General features: G+C 42.8%; 1 protein-coding gene across 1 annotated transcript in view; it reads right to left on the bottom strand.

The window, feature by feature from the left end:
• Positions 1 to 17,483, bottom strand: part of sack1hb (scaffolding CK1 anchoring protein Hb) — a 29,968-nt gene extending 12,485 nt beyond the window's left edge. Inside the window, exon 1 of the mRNA XM_021572455.3 lies at positions 16,667 to 17,483. The gene's annotated coding sequence lies outside the window, so the exon portion shown is untranslated. The remainder of the gene's footprint in view (positions 1 to 16,666) is intronic.

Raw genomic sequence — 17,483 nt, 5'->3', positions numbered from 1 at the left:
CTTCGCAACGAGTTCCCGGAAGTGTCAATGGTTGCGCCTCTGGGGAAAACTCTATGATAACACTCTCTATCAAAAAGCAGCACACAAAACCAATGCTGTACCCAGAGAGGGGCAGGTAGAGAGAAATAGATTATAAAAAGAGCAATGGGTCGTAGGATAGAGATAGGGTGAGAGAGACACAGGGCAAGATAGAGAGAGAGGGCGAAAGCATTCCCTCCCACATATGCCCCCCTAGGCACAACTACAACAACATAACCAATAAAAATGTGTCACAACTCCTGCAGCTCTGTCTCACACTGGGTATGTACTAGAGGTCGACCGATTAATCGGAATGGCCGATTAATTACGGACGATTTCAAGTTTTCATAACAGTCGGAAATCGGTATTTTTGGGCGCCGATTTGCCGAATTCTTTTAATTTTTTATTATACCTTTATTTAACTAGGCAAGTCAGTTAAGAACACATTCTTATTTTCAATGACGGCCTAGGAACGGTGGGTTAACTGCTTCGTTCAGGGGCAGAACGACAGATTTTCACCATGTCAGCTCGGGGGAACCAATCTTGCAACCTTACAGTTAACTAGTCCAACGCAATAACGACCTGCCTCTCTCTCGTTGCACCCCACAAGGAGACTGCCTGTTACGCGAATGCAGTAAGCCAAGGTAAGTTGCTAGCTAGCATTAAACTTATCTTATAAAAAACAATAAATCATAATCACTAGTTAACTACACATGGTTGATGATATTACTAGATACTAATCTGACTGAGTATACAAGCATACAAGTATCTAAGTATCTGACTGAGCGGTGGTAGGCAGTAGCAGGCGCGTAAATATTCATTCAAACAGCACTTTTGTGCGTTTTGCCAGCAGCTCTTCGTTGTGCGTTAAGCATTGCGCTGTTTATGACTTCAAGCCTATCAACTCCCGAGATGAGGCTGGTGTAACCAAAGTGAAATGGCTGGCTAGTTAGCGCGCGCTAATAGCGTTTCAAACCTCACTCGCTCTGATCCTTCTAGTAGTTGTTCCCCTTGCTCTGCATGGGTAACACTGCTTCGATGGTGGCTGTTGTCGTTGTGTTGCTGGTTCGAGCCCAGGGAGGAGCGAGGAGAGGGATGGAAGCAATACTATTACACTGGCAATACTAAAGTGCCTATAAGAAGATCTAATAGTCAAAGGTTAATGAAATACAAATGGTATAGAGGGAAATAGTCCTATAATAACTACAACCTAAAACGTCTTACCTGGGAATATTGAAGACTCATGTTAAAAGGAACCCCCAGCTTTCATATGTTCTCATGTTCTGAGCAAGGAACTGAAAAGTTAGCTTTCTTACATAGCACATATTGCACTTTTACTTTCTTCTCCAACACTTTGTTTTTGCATTATTTAAACCAAATTGAACATGTTTCATTATTTACTTGAGGCTAAATAGATTTTATTGATGTATCATATTAAGTTAAAATAAGTGTTTATTCACTATTGTTGTACTTGTCATTATTACAAATAAATAAATAAAAATCGTCCAATTAATCGGTATCGGCTTTTTTGGTCCTCCAATAATTGGTCGACCTCTAGTATGTACATAGTCATTGGTAGGCTTTGAGGGGACTCCTATGGTAGGTCATCTCTTGGCAGTAGTACTGTAGACTACTTTATCACTGACCTCAACCCAGAGTCTCTCAGAGCGTTCACAGTCAACCCACTGACACCCCTATCAGACCACAGCAAAATCACAGTCTACTTGAACAGAGCAATACTCAATCATGAGGCATCAAAGCCAAAGGAACTGAATAATATAAAAACATGCTATAGATGGAAGGAATGTAGTGTGGAAACATACCAAAAAACTATGAGGAAACAGAACACAGAAGAAAATTAACAACAATGACAAATTGTTTGATGAAGAATGCAAAAACCTAAGAAAGAAATTGAGAAACATATCCAACCAAAAACATAGAGACCCAGAAAACCTTAGTCTACGCCTTCACTATGGTGAATCACAAAAACAATATAGAAATACACTATGGAAAAAGAAGGAACAGCACGTCAGAAATCAGCTCAATGTAAATGAAGAATCCATAGACTCTAACCACTTCTGGGAAAATTGGAAAACACTAAACAAAAAACAACACGAAGAATTATCTAACCAAAATGGAGATGTATGAGTAAACCGCTTCTCCAATCGTTTTGGTCCTATAACAAAGAATAAAGAGAAAAAACATATACATGATACAGAACCCACTGGATTCTCCAATTACATTGAATGAACTACAGGACAAAATACAAACCCTCCAACCCAAAAAGACCATTGGTGTTGATTGATGGTATCCTCAATGAAATTATAAAATATACAGACAACAAACTCCAATTGGCTATACTTAACATCATCCTTAGCTCTGGCATCTAACCCCAATATTTGGAAGCAAGAACTGATCACCCCAATCTACAAAAGTGGAGACAAATTTGACCCCAATAACTACGCATCAACAGCAACCTCGGGGAAATCCTCTTCATTTCTCAACGGCTGGCCATGCCTTCCGCCTGGCTACTCCAACCTCGGCCAACAGCTCCCCCCCCCCCCCCCCCGCAGCTACTCGCCCAAGCCTCTCCAGGTTCTCCTTTACCCAAATCCAGATAGCAGATGTTCTGAAAGAGCTGCAAAACCTGGACCCGTACAAATCAGCTGGGCTTGACAATCTGGACCCTCTATTCCTGAAACTATCCGCCGCCATTGTCGCAACCCCTATTACCAGCCTGTTCAACCTCTCTTTCATATCGTCTGAGATCCCCAAGGATTGGAAAGCTGCCGCAGTCATCCCCCTCTTCAAAGGGGGCGACACCATGGACCCAAACTGTTACAGACCTATATCCATCCTGCCCTGCCTATCTAAGGTCTTCGAAAGCCAAGTCAACAAACAGGTCACTGACCATCTTGAATCCCACCGTACCTTCTCCGCTGTGCAATCTGGTTTCCGAGCCGGTCACGGGTGTACCTCAGCCACGCTCAAGGTACTAAACGATATCATAACCGCCATCGATAAAAGACAGTACTGTGCAGCCGTCTTCATAGACCTTGCCAAGGCTTTCGACTCTGTCAATCACCGTATTCTTATCGGCAGACTCAGTAGCCTCGGTTTTTCGGATGACTGCCTTGCCTGGTTCACCAATTACTTTGCAGACAGAGTTCAGTGTGTCAAATCGGAGGGCATGCTGTCCGGTCCTCTGGCAGTCTCTATGGGGGTGCCACAGGGTTCAATTCTCGGGCCGACTCTTTTCTCTGTATATATCAATGATGTTTCTCATGCTGCGGGCGATTCCCTGATCCACCTCTACGCAGACGACACCATTCTATATACTTCCGGCCCGTCCTTGGACACTGTGCTATCTAACCTCCAAACGAGCTTCAATGCCATACAGCACTCCTTCCGTGGCCTCCAACTGCTCTTAAACGCTAGTAAAACCAAATGCATGCTTTTCAACCGTTCGCTGCCTGCACCCGCATGCCTGACCAGCATCACCACCCTGGATGGTTCCGACCTTGAATATGTGGACATCTATAAGTACCTAGGTGTCTGGCTAGACTCTAAACTCTCCTTCCAGACCCATATCAAACATCTCCAATTGAAAATCAAATCAAGAGTCGGCTTTCTATTCCGCAACAAAGCCTCCTTCACTCACGCCGCCAAACTTAGCCTAGTAAAACTGACTATCCTACCGATCCTCGACTTCGGCGATGTCATCTACAAAATTGCTTCCAACACTCTACTCAGCAAACTGGATGCAGTTTATCACAGTGCCATCCGTTTTGTCACTAAAGCACCTTATACCACCCACCACTGCGACTTGTATGCTCTAGTCGGCTGGCCCTCGCTTCATATTCGTCGCCAGACCCACTGGCTCCAGGTCATCTACAAGTCCATGCTAGGTAAAGCTCCGCCTTATCTCAGTTCACTGGTTACGATGGCAACACCCATCCGTAGCACGCGCTCCAGCAGGTGTATCTCACTGATCATCCCTAAAGCCAACACCTCATTTGGACGCCTTTCGTTCCAGTTCTCTGCTGCCTGTGACTGGAACGAATTGCAAAAATCGCTGAAGTTGGAGACTTTTATCTCCCTCACCAACTTCAAACATCTGCTATCTGAGCAGCTAACCGATCGCTGCAGCTGTACATAGTCTATTGGTAAATAGCCCACCCATTTTCACCTACCTCATCCCCATACTGTTTTTATTTATTTATTTTTCTGCTCTTTTGCACACCAATATCTCTACCTGTACATAACCATCTGATCATTTATCACTCCAGTGTTAATCTGCATAATTGTAATTATTTGCCTACCTTCTCATGCCTTTTGCACACAATGTATATATAGACTCCCCTTTTTTCTACTGTGTTATTGACTTGTTAATTGTTTACTCCATGTGTAACTCTGTGTTGTCTGTTCACACTGCTATGCCTTATCTTGGCCAGGTCGCAGTTGCAAATGAGAACTTGTTCTCAACTAGCCTACCTGGTTAAATAAAGGTGAAATAATTTTTTTTTTTTTTTTAATTCATTATCATCAACAGTAGACTCGTACATTTCCTCAGTGAAAACAATGTACTGAGCAAATGTTAAATTGTCTTTTTACCAAATTACTGTACGACAGACCAAGTACTCCCCCTGCACACCCTAATTGACAAACAAACTAACTAACCAAAACAAAGGCAAAGTATTTTCATGCTTTGTTGATTTCAAAAAAGCTTTTGACTCAATTTGACATGAGGGCCTGCTATACAAATTGATGGAAAGTGGTGTTGGGGGAAAAACATACATCATTATAAAATCCATGTACACAAACAACAAGTGTGTGGTTCAAATTGGCAAAAAACACACATTTCTTTCCAAAGGGCCGTGGGGTGAGACAGGGATGCAGATTTAGCCCCCAACCTTTTCAACATACAGTTTAATTCGGAAAAATACATACACTTAGGTTGGAGTCATTAAAACTAGTTATTCAACCACTCCACAAAATTCTTGTTAACAAACTATAGTTTTAGCAAGTTGGACATCTACTTTGTGCATGACACAAGTAATTTTTCCAACAATTGTTTACAGACAGATTATTTCACTTAGAATTCAGTGTATCACAATTGGGTCAATGGGTCAAAAGTTTACATACTGTACCTTTAAGCATGGAAAATTCCAGAAAATTATGTCATGGCTTTAGAAGATTCTGATAGGCTAATTGACATCATATGAGTCAATTGGAGGTGTACCTGTGGATGTATTTCAAGACCAGCCTTCAACAGCAGTGCCTCTTTGCTTGACATCATGGGATTTTTTTTTTAAAGAGTCCAGGAAAAAATGTAGACCTCCACAAGTCTGGTTCATCCCTGGGAGCAATTTCAAAATGCCTGAAGGTACCACGTTCATCTGTACAAACAATAGTATGCAAGTATAAACACCATGGGACCACACAGCCGTCATATCGCTCAGGAAGGAGACACATTCTGTCTCCTAGAGATGAATGTACTTTGTGCGAAAAGTGCAAATCAATCCCAGAACAACAGCAAAGGACCTTGTGAAGATGCTGGAGGACACAGGTACAAAAGTATCTATATCCACAGTAAAACAAGTCCAATATCGACATAACTTGAAAGGCCTCTCAGCAAAGAAGAAGCCACTGCTCCAAAACCGCCATAAAAAAGCCAGACTACAGTTTGCAACTGCACATGGGGACAAAGATCAAACTTTTTGCAGAAATGTCCTCTGGTCTGATGAAACTAAAATAGAACTGTTTGGCCATAATGACCATCATTATGTTTGGAGGAAAAAGGGGGATGCTTGCAAGCCGAAGAACACCATCAAGACCGTGAAGCACGGGGGTGGCAGCATCATGTTGTGGGGGTGCTTTGCTGCAGGAGGGACTGGTGCACTTCACAAAATAGATGGCGTCATGAGGCAGAAAAATTATGTGGATATATTGAAGCAACATCTCAAGACATCAGTCAGGAAGTTAAAGCTTGGTCGCAAATGGGTCTTCCAAATGGACAATGACCCCAAGCATACTTCCAAAGTTGTGGCAAAATGGCTTAAGGACAACAAAGTCAAGGTATTGGAGTGGCCATCAAAATGCCCTGACCTCTCCCGGGTGGCGCAGTAGTTAAGGGCGCTGTACTGCAGTGCCAGCTGTGCCACCAGAGACTCTGGGTTCGTGCCCCGGCTCTGTCGTAACCGGCTGCGACCGGGAGGTCCATGGGGCAACGCACAATTAGCCTAGCGTCGTCCGGGTTAGGGAGGGTTTGGCCGGTAGGGATATCCTTGTCTCATCGCGCACCAGCGACTCCTGTGGCGGGCCGGGCGCAGTGCACGCTAACCAAGGTTGCCAGGTGCACAGTGTTTCCTCCGACACATTGGTGCGGCTGGCTTACGCGTTGGATGTGCGCTGTGTTAAGAAGTAGTGCGGCTTGTTTGGGTTGTGTATCGGAGGACACATGACTTTCAACCTTCGTCTCTCCCGAGCCCGTACGGGAGTTGTAGCGATGAGACAAGATAGTAGCTACTAACAATTGGATACCACGAAATTGGGGAGAAAAGGGGTAAAATTCACAAAAAATGTAAAAAAAAAATATTTTTAAATGCCCTGACCTCAATCCTATAGAAAATTTGTGGGCAGAACTGAAAAAGTGTGTGTGAGCAAGGAGGCCTATAAACCTGAATAAGTTACATCAGCTCTGTCAGGAGGAAATGGCCAAAATTCACCAACCTATTGTGGGAAGCTTGTGGAAGGCTACCCAAAACGTTTGACCCAAGTTAGACAATTTAAAGGCAATGCTACCAAATACTAATTGAGTGTATGTAAACTTCTGACCCACTGGGAATGTGATGAAAGAAATAAAAGCTGAAATAAATAATTATCTCTACTATTATTCTGATTTCACATTCTTAAAATAAAGTGGTGATCCTGGGGCGGCAGGGTAGCCTAGTGGTTAGAGTGTTGGACTAGTAAACGGAAGGTTGCAAGTTCAAACCCCTGAGCGATACAAATCTGTCATTCTGCCCTGAACAGGCAGTTAACCCACTGTTCCTAGGCTGTCTTTGAAAATAAGAATTTGTGACTTGCCTAGTAAAATAATAAATAAATAAAATCCTAACTGACCTAAAACAGGGAATGTAAACTTCCGACTTCAACTATCAATTCATTCATATATCAATGAATTTGAAAGGGCACTAGAACAATCTGCAGCACCTGGCCTCACCCTACTAGAATCTGTAGTCAAATGTCTACTGTTGTCTACAAATGTCTACTGTAGGACCTACAGCAGCACTTAGATCTTCTGCACAGATTCTGTCAGACCTGGGCCCTGACAGTAAATCTCAGTAAGACAAAAATAATGATGTTCCAAAAAAAGTCCAGTCGCCAGGACTTCAAATACAAATTCTATCTAGATACCGTTGCCCAAGAGCACACAAAAAAACTATACATACCTAAACATCAGTGCCACAAGCTGTGAATGAGCTATGCCATCATACATTTTAACATACCAATTAGGTATCTGGCTAAAATACTTGAATCAGTTATAGACCCCATTGCCCTTGATGGTTGTGAGGTCTGGGGTCTGCTCACCAACCAAGAATTCACAAAAATGGACAAACACCAAATTGAGACTCTGCATGCAGATTCCTGCAAAAATATATTCTGGGTACAACGTAAAAAACCAAATAATGCATGCAGAGCAGAATTAGGCCGATACGAAATACGGAGAGAGAGAGAGAGAGAGAGAGAGAGAGAGAGAGAGAGAGAGAGAGAGAGAGAGAGAGAGAGAACTCTTAGTGACGGTGCACTCAGGTAGACATGCTGACTAGATCAAGACGATCAACATAATTAAGTTATTGTTGTTGAGTCATTGACAACTGGTGTAACGAGTACATACTTTACATTAACAAACACACACCTGTTTACTGTAACACATATGCACAAGATTGAACAGAAATTACAGACAACAACAGGATTTAGTTATTAATATGACAGTAAATACTGATATTTAGCATGCCAATGCCATTATGATACAGACGATTCATCGAATATTAAATGAGGTCGGGATTAAAAAAGAGAGACAGACAGAAAGAGATACAGAGAGAGAGATTAAGAGAGAAAGAAGGAAAGAGAGAGAGATCTGTGCAGACAGGTTCATCCGTAGTTGTGTTGAGTAAACATGTCTTACAGGTGTGTCAGGCTGTAGGTACAGATGTAGGATCTTCATTTGAGCCCGTTTTCGTAATGGCAGAAAACATTCAAAGCGCTCCTTGAATTTGTGGGTGTCCCTGACCTAAGTTCTCTCAAGTTTGGGCCAACTAGAAAGTTCAAGTAACACTTGACCGAAAAGTTAAGTAAACTAAAAGGCTGTGGAACCAGTTACTGAATAATAATTTGTTGAATCAACTAGATGTTATTTTTTTTTTTACAGTGCCTGTCTGGGGTAAATACATGTGCTGTTACATATTACAGTGCAATTACATGTTTATTTGTTCACATCAACCAACTGAAACAGTACATGGTATATGGAGACTGGGCATATCTGAACTTACACCATATTCCTTATACTGCACACTATATAGGGAGGCATTTACTGGGTATGCTCTGAACACGAGTCTGAACATGTCAACTAGACAGGAAGTGTTTTTACCTGTTTTCTCACATCACCATGAAAACCTGCAGCCTGTGACTGACTTATTAGCCTGCAGGCTTGACAGACTGACTGTGTTGCTCAATTGGTAGAACATGGCGCTTGCAACGCCAGGGTTGTGGGTTCGGTTCCCATGGGGAACCAATACAAAAAATGTGTGAACTCACTACTGTAAGTTGCTCTGGATAAGAGTGTAAAATATGTGGGTGTGAATGTGTGTTAACCCTACAAATAGCAGTGTTGGGTGATTTGGAAAGCCATAGTAAATCAATCAACATTATAATAATACTCTTAGGAAAAATATTTATCTTTAACGTACAATCTGTGGATACTATGCAATTAGAGAAGTTCAAAGTTCATGTGAGACAGCACAGTTAAAATATATGGTGCATGGAAATCAAAAGGGGGTGGTCTACAGAGATAGGTGGGATGGGCTAAGGGGAGCAGAGGGCTGGGTTTAAAATGGGATGGGCTGAGGGAATCAGAGGGCTGGGTTTAAAATGCTTATTATCAGTAATAGTTATTACTGAAAACAATATATAGATGTCCAAGTACTAACTATCCAAAAGGTTGTGTGTGTATATACTGTATATACACTACATGACAAAAGTATGTGGACACCGCCTCGTCGCTCATCTCATTCCAAAATCAAGGGCATTAATATGAAGTTGGTCCTACTTTTGTTCGTATAATTGCCTCCACACTTCTGGGAAGGCTTTCCACTAGATGTTGGAACATTCCTGTAGGGACTTGCTTCCATTCAGCCACAAGACCATTAGTGAGGTCGGGCACTGATGTTGTGCGATTAGGCCTGGCTCGCAGTCGATGTTCAAATTCATCCCAAAAATGTTTGATGGGGTTGAGGTCAGGGCTGTGTGCAGGCCAGTCAATTTCTTCAAAAAACATTTCTGTATGGACCTTGCTTTGTGCCTTGAGGGCATGGTCATGTTGAAATAGGAAAGGGCCTTACCCAAACTGTTGCTACAAAGTTGGAAGCACAGAATCGCCTAGAATGGCATTGTGTGCTGTAGTGTTAAGATTGCCCTTCACTGGAACTAAGGGGCCTAGCCCAAACCATGAAAAACAGCCCCAGACCATTATCCCCCCTCCACCAAACTTTACAGTTGGCAAATAGCGTTTTCCTGGCATCCGCCAAACCCAAATTTGTCCTTCGTACTGCTAGTTGGTGAAGCGTGATTCATCACTCCACATAATGCCTTTCCACTGCTCCAGAGTCCAATGGTGGCAAGCTTTACACCACTTCAGCCGACACTTGGCATTGCGCATGGTGATCTTAGGCTTGTGTGCGGCTGCTTGGCCATGGAAACCCATTTCATGACGCTCCCGACGAACAGTTATTGTGCTGACATTCCTTCCAGAGGCAGTTTTTAACTAGGTAGTGAGTGTTACAACCCAGGACAGACAATTTATACACGCTACGTTCTTCAGCACTCGCCGGTCCTGTTCTAAAAGCTTGTGCGGCCTACCACTTTGTGGCTGAGCCGTTGTTGCTCCTAGACGTTTCCACTTCACAATAACATCACTTACATTTGACCAGGGCAACTCAAGCTAGGCAGAACTGACTTGTTGGAAAGGTGGCATCCTATGACGGTGTCATGTTGACGTCACTGAGCACTTCAGTAAGGCCATTCTACTGCCGATGTTTGTCTATGGAGATTGCATGGCTGTTTGATCGATTATATACACCTGTCCGCAATGGGTGTGGCTGAAATAGCCGAATCCAATAATTTAAAAGGGTCCACATACTTTTGTATATATAGTGTATGTATATTAAATATATAAATACAGTTGAAGTCGGAAGTTTACATACACTTAGGTTGTAGTCATTAAAGCTCATTTTTCAACCACTCCACAAATGTCTTGTTAAAAAACTATAGTTTTGGCAAGTTGGTTAGGACATCTACTTTGTGCATGACACAAGTAATTTTTCTAACAATTGTTTACAGACAGATTATTTCACTGTATCACAATTCCAGTGGGTCAGAAGTTTACAAACACTAAGTTGACTGTGCCTTTAAGCAGCTTGGAAAATTCCAGAAAATGATGTCATGGCTTTAGAAGCTTCTGAGGTGTACCTGTGGATGTATTTCAAGGCCTACAGTGCCTCTTTGCTCGAAATCATGGAAAAATCTAAAGAAATCAGCCAAGACCTAAAAGAATATATATTTGTAGACCTCCACAAGTCTGGTTCATCCTTGGGAGCAATTTCCAAACGCCTGAAGATACCACGTTCATCTGTACAAACAATAGTACGCAAGTATAAACACCATGGGACCACGCAGCCATCATACTGCTCAGGAAGGAGACACGTTCTGTCTCCTAGAGATGAACTTACTTTGGTGCGAAAAGTGCAAATCAATCCCAGAACAACAGCAAAGGACCTTGTGAAGATGCTGGAGGAAACAGGTACAAAAGTATCTATATCCACAGTAAAACGAGTCCTATATCGACATAACCTGAAAGGCTGCTCAGCAAGGAAGAAGCCACTGCTCCAAAACCGCCATAAAAAAGGCTGACTATGGTTTGCAACTGCACATGGGGACAAAGATTGTACTTTTTGGAGAAATGTCCTCTGGTCTGATGAAGCAAAAATAGAATTGTTTTGCCATAATGACCATCGTTAAGTTTGGAGGAAAAAGGGGGAGGCTTGCAACTTCACAAAATAGATGGCGTCATGAGGAAGAAAAATTATGTGGATATATTGAAGCAACATCTCAAGACATCAGTCAGGAAGTTAAAGCTTGTTTGCAAATGGGTCTTCCAAATTGACTATGACCCCAAGCATACTTCCAAAGTTGTGGCAAAATGGCTTAAGGACAACAAAGTCAAAGTATTGGAGTGGCCATCACAACGCCCTGACCTGCAAAGAAACCACTACTAATGGACACCAATAATAAGAAGAGACTTGCTTGGGCCAAGAAACAAGAGCAATTGACATTAGACCGGTGGAAATATGTCCTTTTGTCTGATGAGTCCAAATCTGGTGACACTGTCTGTGATTTATTTAGAATTAAAGGCACACTTAACCAGCATGGCTACCACAGCATTCTGCAGCGATATGCCATCCCATCTGGTTTGCACTTAGTGGAAATATCATTTGTTTTTCAACAGGACAATGACCCAAAACACACCTCCAGGCTGTGTAAGGGCTATTTGACCAAGAAGGAGAGTGATGGAGTGCTGCATCAGATGACCTGGCCTCCACAATCACTTCAACCCAATTGAGATGTTTTGAGATGAGTCGGACCGCAGAGTGAAGGAAAAGCAGCCAACAAGTGCTCAGCATATGTGGGAACTCCTTCAAGACTATTGGAAAAGCATTCCTAAAATATATTTGGATTTGTTGAACACTTTTTGGTTACTACATGATTCCATTTGTGTTATTTCATAGTTTTGATGTTTTCACTATTATTCTACAATGTAGGAAATAGTACAAATAAAGAAAAACCCTTGAATGAGTAGGTGTGTCCAAACTTTTGACTGGTACTGTATGTAAAATGTGTATAAAATGTTTATGTAACAAAAAACCTTTGTCCTCCAAAGAAGATGCGAGATGGTAGAGGTGTAAGTCGCTGTGGAAACGAGCGTCTATTAAAATGTGGGTGTGCATCCAGGTGGGTGGGTGAGTGGATGGGTTGTTTTGTAGCCTATAGTGTGGTGATTAGCTGTCTGATGAGTGTGCATGTGTTTTGTAAACTTCCACACACACCTAGAGCTATAGGTAACCATAGTAACCAGTTATGTTATAGCCCTGCCCACTGGATCAAAAGCTGGCTGTAGTTTACTCAGCAGCAGCACTGTGACTCACCTGCAGCCTGCTAGTCAAGACTGCTAGCCTACGGCTAACATGCTACATCCTGCACAGTGACTGTCTGTTGGCTAACGCTACCCACAGGGCTAGCCTGCATGAGTCTGTGCTCCAAGGATAACATTACCTCAAGGCATTAAGTAGTCCTACTCTCAAATCACAGGATGTCTTTGTCATATTTGGTTAAGACCTGCACTAACCTATCCTCTGAGGTAAGTTGTTAGATCAGAGTGAGATAGTAACTGTACAGGTGGGGTTACTCACCCTGACCCGAAGGAAGGTAGAAATTACACAACAAACACTGTACACCTGAGATATCTTCCACAAGCTGTGCATGTGTGTGTGTTTGTGTGTACGTGTGTGCTCATTGGGTTGAGATTGGGTTAAGCCAATCACATGCTGTTTTACTGGAACAAGGGGCACACTGATTGGTTTACAGACAGATGAATGACAACATCCAGTGCTGACATTGTCTGATGTACCTGTCTAACAAGACACATTCACACACGGAACATCTATTTGTTTGTTGTGGCAACAACAACTTTTTACCTCAAGTGGTGACACAGGATTAATGACAAGAACTGTGTGTGTGTGTGTGTGTGTGTGCGTGCATGCGCGCGTGTGTTTGTTATGTGTTTCTCAGAAAAGAGCAGGACTGTTTTAAAGGCAGCAAACAGAATGGGTTTGAAGCCATAAACCACTTCAGGAGGATTTAAGAACCAAACCTCCACTCCAGGCTATATAGTTATATCTATCATCACTGTCTGACTCAGAGTTGCCGACCCATGCTTGTTCATTCAACGTTCCGACCAGTCATTCCCAGCATTCCTGTGTGAACTTCGGGAGAGAGGGGGACAGAGGAAAATAGAGAGAGCAAGAGGGGGAGGGAGAGGGAATGATAGAGGGGGCAAGAGGGGGAGGGAGAGGGAATGATAGAGGGGGCAAGAGGGGGAGGGAGAGGGAATGAGAGAGAGGGCAAGAGGGGGCGGGAGAGGGAATGAGAGAGGGGGCAAGAGGGGGAGGGAGAGGGAATGAGAGAGGGGGCAAGGGAGAAAAGGCAGGAGAAAGAAAAAGAGAGAGGAGGATTGATAGAGATAGAGGGAGCATGATAGGGAGTGAGGGATAGAGAGGGAATTAAAGAGAGGCAGAGGGAACATTTGTCTCTGTCTCAACACGTGAATAAGTAACTGAGGCTGTGTTTACACAGGCAGCCCAATTCTGATATTTTCTGCACTAATTGTTCTATTGACGAATCAGATCACCTCTGCAAAAGATCTGACGTGAAAATATCTTATGAGATCGGTTAAAAGACCAATTGGTGCAGAAAATATATGAATTGGACTGCCTGTGCAAACAGAGGTAGACCAATCAGATCCGCTATGAAAAATATTGATGTGATTGGTCAAAAGACAAATTAGTAGAAAAAATATTTGAATTGGGTGAACACAGCGTGAGGAGACAGAACCTGTACAATTACACACACACACACACACACACACACACACACGAACACGCCTCACTAAACAAACACACAGATTGATCCTGCATACCGATTCAGGTGGATTCTACAGTTAGTCGTTTAAATAGGTCAGTGAGAATAGTACAGGGCGAGAGAGAGAGAGAAGGGGGAGGGGTACCTGTCCTTCTCTATATCATCACTGGCACTCACACAGGCAGATCTGAAATGACACCCTATTCCCATCGTAATTCACATAGGGCTCTGTCAAAAAGTAGTGCACTTCATAGGGAATTAGAGTGTAATCTGAGACACAGACAGAAGTACATCTACCTGTCCTGTATCATCAGGATATCATCACTGTCTGACTGAAAAGACAACAGCACCACATACAGTACAATGACTCAAGGTCAGATACTACAAGTACACAAAGGGATAGAATGAATTCTCGTAAGCACGAGAACGCACACGGATAGACATTGACCCTTATTAAGACAATGCAAACAAAGGGTGCAGCCTTGACAGCATAATGGTCTAACAGGAAAACATGAACACACACACACAAACAAATGTGCTATTCCAATCTGCAAATCCACTATTTTGTAATATAAAGACTGAAAACTTAGATGTGAAGGTTGGTCATTAAGTTTACAAGTGTGTAGGTTGTACATATTCTAGAGTTAATGTTGTATGGTATAGAAGTTATGATTCAGAGGCCAAAGCACATACATACATATATTGAAGCGACTGAGGGGAGCAGTCTGCTGAAGCGAGGTTTGAACCAGCAACTCTATGCTTGTGGGGCAAGTTTTTTTTTTCACCTTTATTTAACCAGGTAGGCTAGTTGAGAACAAGTTCTCATTTACAACTGCGACCTGGCCAAGATAAAGCAAGGCAGTGCGACACAAACAACACAGAGTTACACGTGGAATAAACAAACATACAGTCAATAATACAATAGAAAAAGTCTATATACAGTGTGTGCAAATGAGGTAGGATAACGGAGGTAAGGCAATAAATAGACCATAGTGGCAAAATAATTACAATATAGCAATTAAACACTAGAGTGATTGATGTGCAGAAGATGAGTATGCAAGTAGAGACACTGGGGTGCAAAGGAGCAAAATAAATAACAGTATGGGGATGAGGTAGTTGGATGGGCTATTTACAGATGGGCTATGTACAAGTGCAGTGATCTGTGAGCTGCTCTGACAGCTGGTGCTTAAAGCTAGTGAGGGAGATATGAGTCTCCAGCTTCAGTGATGTTTGCAGTTCGTTCCAGTCATTGGCAGCAGAGAACTGAAAGGAAAGGCGGCCAAAGGACTAATTGGCTTTGGGGGTGACCAGTGAGATATACCTGCTGGAGAGCGTGCTACTGGTGGGTGCTGCTATGGTGACCAGTGAGCTGAGATCAGGCGGGGCTTTACCTAGCAAATACTTATAGATGACCTGGAGCCAGTGGGTTTGGCGATGAATATGAAGCGAGGGTCAGCCAACGAGAGCATACAGGTCGCAGTGGTGGGTAGTATGTGGGGCTTTGGTGACAAAACGGATGGCACTGTGATAGACTGCATCCAATTTGCTGAGTAGAGTGTTAGAGGCTATTTTGTAAATGACATCGCCGAAGTCAAGGATCGGTAGGATAGTCAGTTTTACGAGGGTATGTTTGGCAGCATGAGTGAAGGAGGCTTTGTTTTGCGAAATATGAAGCCGATTCTAGATTTAATTTTGGATTGGAGATGCTTAATGTGAGTCTGGAAGGCAAGTTTACAGTCTAATCAGACACCTAGTTATTTGTAGTTGTCCACATATTCTAAGTCAGAACAGTCCAGAGTAGTGATGCTGAACGGGCGGGCGGGCGGGCAGGTGTGGGCAGCGATATCGGTTGAAGAGCATGCATTTAGTTTTACTTGCATTTAAGAGCAGTTGGAGGCCACGGAAGGAGAGTTGTTTGGCATTGTGGGATTCGAAATGGTCGGTAATCTGTTTGTTAACTTGTACACTACCACCTGCGCCCTAAAAGGTCGGAAGCCGAAGCAGTAGTAAACACTCACACAAACACAGAGAAAGTAGTAGGCTGACATACAGGAAGGCTAAAGTAGGCCTATTATCTGACATGGACCAAAGTCTCAGTCAGATACAAAGCAGAACATCTCAGCATACACACACAAACACCTTCTGTATGGTAATTTACAAGACATAGGGCTTTGATTATCAATCGACTTTAGTCCAACTATGTAGTCTACATTATTAGATAACACGACATACAACATATTGTCCTGTTTATGCACAACAATATATATGTTATAATAGAGGGCTACTGTAATACAGAAGTTTCTTTGTGTGTATGTGCATTTATATAAATTAATTGAAGACTGCCAAGCAAGTCTTGCAGAGTTTCTATTGGTTGGCAGCTTTCAATGAAACCAGACGTTATTGCAGAGTTATTACTAGAGAAGCCTAATCCAACAGTGATCGCGATAGGTACTGTAGGCTACAGAACTACTGGTAGCATTTGACTGCTTCAAGGTTCAAAGTGCTATTTAATTATCTTGTTATAGTATAGGCTACATACACTGAGTTACATAGAGATTATTGCAATAGGCTAATTTATAGAAGGCACGGAGAGATCACCTGGATAGATTATCACTTGGATAGATTTACCTGTTTCAGAGAGAGTTGTTATGGACATAATGATTCAGTCTCTTACCCTCAAGTGGGCATCAACCTGTATACAACCTTGTCTTTTTTTGCTTGAACCGCGGTGTATGGCCGTATATCCCTTCCGCGGTACTGCCACTAGTGTTCCTCGGCTCGTCTGTGTATTACATTCCTTTCTCCCGTTGGGACTCCACCCTATCCGACCAAAACGCCCAGGAACTCCACACTACTCAAGTCCGACCTGTCTGCGTCTGCTAAACCTACCTCTTTGCCCGCGCTCTTCCACACCGCGGGGAGATAAAACAGGGAAGAAGTTGAGTAACTCACTCCCTTTCCTCCCTCCTAACTCCTCCTATTATCACTGCTGTTAAAACTGACAGTTGAAAACTATTGGAAGTTGACTGGTGGCATATTTCAAAAACTGTTACCACAGAGTTTCTAAAACCAGAGCCACAACATCGCGAGACTTCCGGGAACGCGTGCTGAACCGACCAAGCAGAACAGGTAGGGGTTTGGGTTTTTAGAAGTCAATGAGAGAAGTGAAAATGGCCTCCTTAGTTCTTAATTTTCTCGAAATCTAAAGGCACAACCTATATTCGAGCCAATGTCTTAAATCGTTGAACATGATCTTAAAGTGACACTGACAAGTTTTCATTTTCCTGAAAAACAACTTTATATTGATTTGACGGCCTGCACGTGCGCAGTTCGGCGTGAGGCGACACACGATGACGTATTTCTGCACATGAGTATATCTAGCCAACTTCGCCATGACATCGCCTACAAGCGTTTTCGGGAATATCCATTGGAGAAGCAGTTTCTGCCTATCTTAATACTGTACTATCTTTGCTATTACCACCTCCCCCCTC

This window comes from Oncorhynchus mykiss, chromosome 18, assembly GCF_057628025.1.
Source record: "Oncorhynchus mykiss isolate SJ-2025 chromosome 18, ASM5762802v1, whole genome shotgun sequence".
NCBI lineage: Eukaryota > Metazoa > Chordata > Actinopteri > Salmoniformes > Salmonidae > Oncorhynchus > Oncorhynchus mykiss.
The sequence above is the reverse complement of the archived record's forward strand: the minus strand, read 5'-3'. Positions and strand labels throughout refer to the sequence as shown.